Here is a 9116-nt window from a genome sequence, read left to right as displayed (position 1 = left end):
AATAAATTAAAGATTCAATAAAAAATGGAATACATTTTTTATATAAAGATAAGAAGAAGAAAATATACAATTAAATAAAGATATTTAAATAATAATAAGTAGTAAAATGTCAAATTAAATAAAAATTAAAAATGAAATGTACAACAGTATGTAACATGTTTATTATGACATGTTTTTGATATGAAGTTTAACTATTTCATTGGTATTTGTCTGCCTATCCTTATATATGTACAGCTGTTTAGCCGCCTCCTTTAGAACGTTGTACCTCCATCACACGGTTCATACTGTCTGTGCTGCACTCTCTTTTTGCTGCTGCATTGTTGCCCAACAACAGATGGTGTCTCCATGTGCTTCCTGTCCTCTCGTCCTCCATTTCCTCCCAGCATGTTCAGCAGCACGCCGCCGAGCCTTTAAAGAGATATCACACAATATGATCCTCTCCCCATCCTTGAGAGGAGAGGATGGGAGTCTGAGACCCCGCTGGAGGCTGCTAATCAACAACACTCATTTAGTTCCATCAGTCTGAGGGTCTGTTAAACAGCAGGGAGCTCTGCTGCGCTGTAGGCCCACATAGCGTAGCCTGCACCCCCATTTCCATCTTATTATGTACACATAAGCTTTTCATATTATCAGACTTTTAAGTATAAACTAAATGTGTAATAAAGACGTTGTTTAAACCTATGTTTCTTATGGTATATTGCGTTCATTAATAAACAGTTTTGTCTAGTAGTACTTGTTTTAAAAAAATAAATAAAATACATTTATTTTTAAACACGTCTCTGCCCCTCAGTGTAATACTGTATCTGTGTGATCAATGGTTTATTCAAGGTTTTTGATATTGTTTCCTCAGATGGCATTGTCGATATTCTATTTCCTTTAGCCATCAAATATAATATAATAATTTACCCCAACCCTTCCACATGAAGAAAACAACAGCTGTTCACGTAATGTCATTTCCTAATGTATTATAGATCAGAAATAACTAGCCAATAATGAGAACACACTTTGGATTGGGACATTTTACCACCGCTTCGATCAAGAAACATCTATAAACTATCTTTTAACATTAAAAACTACTACTACTACTAATACTAAAAAAAAAGTAAACTACTTAATTAAAAGATAGAATATAATGATCGACAAATTGCAAAACTTTCTTATAAATTATTTATTAATGTTAATAAGGCTATTTATGCAACCTATAAACCCTCTATAAAGGATGCCTTGTTAGTACCCACTTGACATTAGAGGGAATGACTGCTGACACTTTGACCATTATGTGCATGTAGGGTTTACATGTATTTGTTGTTTTTCCTTCTGTCAGGTTTGAGTGGAGACCCTGGACATCAGCAGCACTGAGGCTGTACTCCCCATAGTTTATTGTGTAATCTCTCACACTGACATGCTGTTATGTGTGAACCTCCTGACTGTGGGCGCTGCTTCAGTCTCGATGACGGCTGAAACTCTTCTCAGGTTTGGTTTCGGGGCGTTCTGTCTTGTGGTAGAAACTGGAGCTGAGGCAGGCCATCAACTTCTGCTTTCTGCTGTACCCTAAACAGGAACATCTCTCTGTTTCCCTCTGACCAATGACAGCAGCCAGATACAGACACCTGCTGTCTAGACTCCAGAAACTGTGCATGAAAAAACCAAGGTAGTCACACTATGTTTAGTCATCATAATTCATTTTATTGAATCATCAGCCAATCATAATAACATCTTACAGGGTTTAATCTGTACTGAAAAAAAAATATATATATATATATATATAAACAATTCAGACACGCTCAAAAACTCACATAATTAATTTAACTACACTTGAAAATAAAATAGGGGGAAATAAACGTCATACATATTATATATTATTATAGGAAGAACATTTTTTTTTTATATATATAATTTAAAGATTTCATCATACAATTTTGAATGTTTCTGTTTGGTAAAATATTTAAGTTTAAGTTAAAAATATATATATTATTTTAACTTACATTATAACATATGGGTTTTTATTTGACATCTATATGTGAACAAATGTACCATATATAATCAGCACGTTAACAGTAAAGTCATTGTTAAATGTGTCATATTCCAAATGTGTACTTACATGGTTACATTCATCATAATGGTTGGTATTGCATTGCGGTGCAGATGTGTAATACTGTAAGTGTAAACGGTGTGAGTGATGCTCTGGCTCCACCTCGTGGCAGGTGGAGGAACTGTGCCTTTTACTGCAAAGAAAAAAATAATACAGAGTAAATCAAACCTGGCCATTTGCTAAACCTTATATACGGTATGTGTAAAGGGTACATTAGCACAATAAATCATAGAGTACAGAAACAAACAATTAAAATACATAATAATATAAAAATATACTTCTTATCTGCAATGTGCAAATCATATTACTTTTCAGTACCGACAGTGTTTTTTGTTAAAACAGTCAAATATTCAGTCTTATCTTAAGGTTTATTTGTATACATTTTCTAGAACTGTCAACCCCACTCATGTGTTGTCTTAGCTGAAGGCGTTGGCTGAGTATCAGTGACCTACATTGTAATGTAAAAGTTATTTGAGTGGATGTAAACAATTATTTATGGGGGCACAAGACCCTAAAACGGGTTGATTTGGAAAGAATGTGTCGACACTCAAATATTCCAGGCAATAAAACATTTTAAATTGTAAAAGGCCATCAAGCTTGATTCATGAATGCGAAAAAAACCAACTTTTAATAAATAATTTCAATAAAATACTGCTGAAAGTAACTCAGACACAATGGGCCCCTGGTGTAAAAGGCCCCCACCTCTTCTAAAACGTATATCTTTATATGGTGGGTATGACCTCTAGTGTTCATAAACAGAAATCACATCCTTTCCATTTCAAGCTGGAGCACTGGACAAACATTCCCCTTCAAACAGCCACATCCTCCCTTCCTATGTATTACAGATTGTATATTTTTAGTTCTAGAATAGCAGACTTGCAAGCGCACACAGACAACACCCACTGCTTCTGCTTCCTCTGTACGTCTTTCCTCCTAACGCCACTTAACATGCCAGAGAAAGCCTACACACACACACACACACACACACACACATTCCACGCAACTTTAGGAATGAGTGAGATTAGATTTTGGATTTCCCTGCACTGTTCGAGGGTCTCCTTGAGAGGAAACTGTACTTATAGGACTTCAATTCCTTGAAATAAATGATGTTAGTTTCTGTTTTTGATGAAGTTACGTACATAGACATGTTTGGATTCACATTTGCGTGGTCATTAAGAGGTTCTTAGAAATATTAAACACTGAAAAGTCCTCATTTGTAATGTTCTTGGACTATTAAGTCACATACTCTGAAGTATGCGTTTGTGTCTCCCTGCTCCGGTGGGACAGCCGTGACCGAGGTCGCTGGGTCATGGAAATGGGCCAATCACAGATCTGCCGCTCCCCATTTCCTGTCCTGAATGACAAGCATTCTCCAGCAATCCAACGAAGGATGTCAGAGCAACTGCAAATCCTTCAGTTGATACTCAAATAAATCTTTATTTATACAGACTGCTGGACACTTGCATCAAGTTGGATTGGACACTGTTGATGCCCTTTTTTAAAGCTCCATAACTTACATTAGCTATGCTAACGTTCCAAAATTGCATTGCAGACATTTGAAAGGAGAACAAACTCACTTCCATGGTACGTTGTTCAGCTTATGTATCGAAAGTCTAACTTGAAGCAAATTCTTGAAATACCAACGTTTATTGCCTCATTTCCAGAGGATCGTTGGGTTTGCCTCGACTCAACTCTCATGGTCCTTTTCTCTATATCTTTCCCACTGAATAGAGCATGGTCTAATGATACCCTCACTGAATCCTTACATCTGAAGGCATGTTGGTCTCTTTCACCATGTCGTTTACGGCGTCGTTTTTATGTTCTGCCACTCTTTGACATTGTTCAACAGCGGCAAGTTGAGTTCCTGAGCCAGGCAGAATAAACATACCCCCTCCCGGCCACCAGGGGGAGACACCGAGAGTGTAGGATGTTTACACTGCCTATAACTCAGAGGTCAAAAGAGCAATTTTGAATAGTGGATATGAAGTTATTTGATACCTTTAGGAAAAGAGGCTTAAATAAGTAAGTTTGTCATAGAACTCAAGTTACGTATGTTGCCAGGGTAAACCTATTCAAGTTAAAAAAAACATGTTTTAGTTTCAGGCAGAACAGCAGTCTCCCGGGAGAAAGTCCTGATCAAATCAAATCAAGTTGTATTTATATAGCACATTTATAAACGATTTTTGGTCGATCCAAAGTGCTGTACATATAATAAAAATAGCCTACAGTAGAGACACTTTACAGCAAATACAACAGCACAGATTGTTCAGAATATCAGTATGAGAAAAACGACACCCTCTATCCTTAGACCCCTGATGCTGTAGAGTTGCAGAGATCATGTATTTTTGTCGACCTGAAAACCCTAACCCCTCAAAAAACCATTGACTCCAATTCAAGGGAACCAGATATGCCTGGTTTTAAGACCCATTCCTGCACCACTCTATATGACCCATCATTATACCCCAAACCCCTCCCTGTGCTGCCCTCTTTACACCATGTCACCTGACTTCCTGTTGGCCCCCGCCTAACAATCTTGAACCTTCCTGCGTTCCATCCATCGACCAGTTTACCCGAAAAGGCTACTGAGCCAATCAGGAGGTAGATGCTCCGGATGAGAACTGTAAACAATTTTAACATTGAAGGAAAATGACATTTAAAACAGTCGGACAAAGTTTTCCAACTATCTAGATCTTAATTAGAAAGCAGTCTGTTGTGTCTATTGGCGCTATACTTCCTTTGTTCTTCTTCTACTGAGACAGATTTAACAGGAAATACTGGATTATCACTTGTTTTACTTCCAAATACTGTAGCAGCAACAATATACTGCTGCATGATCTGCCTCTTTCAATGTAGTGGAGCTTTTGAAAGCCGAACTCTACTTCCTGGGTTTCCCAGCACCACAGAAGGAAATGCTGAGGCTGTTTGGACAGAAACGGCAAGAGGCACAGCATGTTTTCATTCATGGTATGATGGATGTGGGGGCGGGGGAGTTTGTAATATTAGAATGCTTCCTTCCTTCCCTGTCTGTGGTCCTGTAGTGTATGTTACACCCACATCCCTTCAGCTCTAACTGATGAAGGGGGAGAAAATCCAGACCAAACCCATTCAGGAATGACCATTGTTGTCTGAACTCCCATCTCTTCTTCAAACTCGCTGCATCTCCCTCATATATTCTCCTCGTTCCCATTCTGCTGCTGTTTCTGGTTATCCTTTGCCTTCCATTCCTCTCTCCTTGTCCCCTGAGAGGATGGAGCCGCTCCCCTCCTCTGGGAACCGAAGGGCCTGAATGGAGACAACTATCTCTGAATCACATTCCTGATCCTCTTTGCAGTCGTTCTGTTGGTACAACGTGACTCTTGCTGTGCATCATCATCATCGAGGTAGTACTATGTTAGGACTCAATAGGCGCGTTCACACCGCAGTACTTTTCCCACTTTAGTTCCGATTTAGTTCCTAAATGTTGCGTTCACACCAAAAAATTCCGGAACTAAAATTAGTCCATGAGAACCTTCTACCCCCTTTTCCGTCCCTGCTAGAGAGCAGGGACTTTCGTGGGAGAAAAAGGTTCCTATGTCTGATTGGCTGGGCGGATTGCAAACCACGCCCTGTAAAACTCCCAAGCCGCCATTTTATTATCCTCGCATTAGCATTAGCATTAGCCCAGCGCACAAACGCAGAGAGAATAACTTATGGCAACACACAAGTAAACATGGGAGCGGTGGAGATGAGGAGGTGTCGGTGTTCTGGCGATTTACTCGGAAGGCTTCAGTAGAAGCTGCTGGGACTCCCAGCAGCTTCTACTGAAGCCAGTCCCCAACTCCGGGGACTCCGGGTGGCAGTATACGCGTTGAAGTTGTTTGCGGCCTGCCAGTAAACCCAAAGCAGAAGAAGACGAAGTGACGTCAGCGGCTTCATTTGCCTAATCCACCCCCAGGGACTTATTCCGGTGTGAACGTGATCTGTACTTAGTTCTGAAGAACCTTTGTGGGAAAAGTACTGCGGTGTTAAAGCGCCTATTGGGTAACTGAATGTCACTCTGAATTGGGAAAATATTTCAATGATACTTTGCGTTACTGTAAATCATAGCACTAAACATGAAAAGCTATGTAAAGTTACTGGTGTTCGGAGCCAGCGTCAGCTATTGAATTGACCCTACGATGAAACTTAACAACTTCTTATGTTCATATAAATATTGAGTTATTTTTTTAATGTTAATCTCAGAATTCAGGAGTGAAAAATAAATGTTTTGGAAACAAAGTAGGCTGCTTTGGAAATATAATTCCTGTTTATTATTATTATTATCAACACAGTTACTTTTGTATACAGTGAGGTAAAAGGTAAATGTGCATGTATGTCGTTCAGTATGCGTTAACAGGTGAATACGTCTGCATTTCCTGCCAAATACTAGCCTCAAAAAGATTTAAATATAATGAATGCAAATAAACTACTTCTACTAATAATAATAATCATAATCAATTCAATAATTTAAATACTATATTATTTTATTATAATATAGTTGTAATATAGTCAAGACAAAACATGCTTATGACATGCTCAAAAACTGATATTTCTTAAATCTGTATTCTAGTTCCCTCTGTCAGCAATGTATCAACAACTACACACACATTTCTATCAGTATTTCTCTGTGTTGTGGTTGACATGATGATTAGGAGTTAAGGGGAGAGGCTGAGCATCACCATGAAATGTGCAAATTGACATAAAAATGAATAAAAGGGGAAAAAATGCTCCATGTTTTTTAGGCTGTAAACTTTAACTGTTATGTAAGCCAACTAGACAGACAGTGTATCTCTCTTCCTCCTGTACGTTAGTAGATAAAAGGCATCACATACTTGAATGAATGGTAAATAAAGAATGCTGGAAATAACTGCATCTCCATTAGCCTGTATGCTATGCAGAGACTGCCTTCTTCATGTCGTGAATTGCAGCAGATGTTTTAATATGGCAATTGGCAATTTGACTTATACAACATTCGCAAGTTGTACATTTGACTCATACAATAATAACCCACCTTCGAGTGATGCTCTAGTTTCTTCATGTTTTGTTTTTTGCGCCGGACTGAAACTGTCTTTTCACCGACATCTCTTCACCTGCACTAGTGGCCGTATCAAAGCCGTGATTGGTCAGATGTCGATTCATTGCAATGGTGTCGGGTTACAGACGTGCTCCCCTTGTCACCTCTCACTCTCGCGGGGGGTGCGCGGAGAACTGAGCGGAGAACTGCGCACAGCAGCTGAGGCCCTCTGAGCGGGGCCCCCTGCGCAAGGCGGGGCCCCATGCAGCCTGCGTGATTGGGCTGTAGGGAGGGGCGGCCCTGCTCAAATGTACCATTTTCTTTCTCGAAGCGCTGTTGTAGTCATTGTTAACTTAAAGAGCCTGTGACACCATCCCAACAACTGTTGTGCAATGAAATATTGGGCTACTAATAATCTCGAACCGTCAGTTTAAAAAAGAAAAAGCGATACCGTTTCGTTAAATATCAATAATTTCGAACATCGCGGGGAAATTCCTTGACTCATTTTGAAGTTTTGGGGGAAGCCGGAAGTGACGTCAATGCGGGAACGCTTCGAGAGACAAACACGGACAAAGTGTGTTGTCATGCGTAGAAATGGTGAATTACTGAGATTAGGCACGTTAATAACGTTTTAATGAAGTTGACTACAGTATATTCATATGTGTCAGTGCTTTCATGTCAATTCGGCGACATAAACATAAATGATCGTGGTGAAGATGATGATTACATTAGGATTACAAATCGGGAGTGAGAGCTGCTGAATTTCCTCCCGTCGGATGTGATATAAAAACAAATCGATTATTTTTGTGGTTGTAAACTCAAGTGGATGAAACTACATTTATTAGTGCTTTCACGTCAATTCGGCGAACATATGATACATTAAATGATCGTGAGGATGATGATTAAAAATCGTTTGTTTGAGCCGGTCTGCATTTCCTGATGAGAAAACAAACCGATGCTTTTTGTAGTTGTAGTACACCAACATGGATTAAACGTGTTTTTTTTACCACAATGTTGGGGAAATTAATGGATAAAATCAGGGATTATTATTATTATTATTCCCACTCCGATCGGGACACTAGGTCCACCGTTTCCCCGCAGCGAGGCTCCCCCCGTTGACAGTTTACGTGGGCTGGGTGCAGTGGCGGACTGGCCATCGGGACGAATCCCGATGGGCCGGTACCGAAGTGGGCCGGTCGGATAAGTCACTAGCACATCCCCCATAGGCGGCGCGTGAGGCTCAGGTTTGAGAAGGCTAAATAACTTATTTTACCTGACGCTGCCCGCCTCCGGCGTCTATAGCAAAGAGATCCACTCAGTGTGCGGAGTTTAAATCTCTCAAGTCATATTACAGGATAAAGGAAATACAGTTTAAACTGCCGTATGCAGAGAAGACGCCGACGTGTCGCACTTATCATTCATATTACATCATCAATCAGATCATCGATCATATAATATCATAATATATCATATATTTCCTGATCTGAGTCAGCTTCTCCAGCCTCATCTGGCCGTGCAACACTCACAGTGTCACAGACTGGATGCAGAAGTATTATTTAACACATTATGTTGACGAAACACTCGAGACAAATGTAATTAAAGTCAGATCCACTCGTGTCTTAGACGTGAACGCGCTCTCAGCTGGAGAGAGAAACCCTGGCTTGATTTACCGAGTTGATAACCAGCGTCTTAGGACCGCTTAGCGAGATCTCGTTTGTTAGTTTGTTGTTAGTTTGTTTGTTACTCAAACATATCCAGGGTCTGTTGAACTGGCTTCGTAGTACAGGGCACAGGTGGCTAGCAGCGCTAATGTCAAAGACACAGACATTATACATTATATTTGTATTTTACATCTCCCACTCCCCCCGTTGACAATTTACTAGCGGTACCGAAGTGGGCCGGTCGAGAGTCCCGGGATGATTTGTAGTCCCAGTCCCACTGGCTACATGACCGTATGATCGCCCATATTGACGCACCTCATTCCTAAACTTC

At 40.1% G+C, this 9116-nt stretch overlaps 1 long non-coding RNA gene across 1 annotated transcript in view; it reads right to left on the bottom strand.

Annotated features, from left to right (window-relative positions):
• Positions 1–414: 414 nt before the first annotated feature.
• The window catches only part of LOC117460074 (uncharacterized), a 21084-nt gene continuing 12382 nt past the window's right edge, over positions 415–9116 (bottom strand). The window contains exons 2-3 of the long non-coding RNA XR_004553591.2: positions 2102–2225; positions 415–1631 (exon numbers count right to left, since the gene is read on the bottom strand). This is a non-coding gene — a long non-coding RNA (uncharacterized lncRNA). The remainder of the gene's footprint in view (positions 1632–2101; positions 2226–9116) is intronic.

The sequence above is a fragment of the Pseudochaenichthys georgianus genome, chromosome 15, assembly GCF_902827115.2.
Source record: "Pseudochaenichthys georgianus chromosome 15, fPseGeo1.2, whole genome shotgun sequence".
Classification (NCBI taxonomy): domain Eukaryota; kingdom Metazoa; phylum Chordata; class Actinopteri; order Perciformes; family Channichthyidae; genus Pseudochaenichthys; species Pseudochaenichthys georgianus.
Note: the sequence above shows the minus strand (reverse complement) of the source record. Positions and strands in the feature narration are given on the sequence as shown.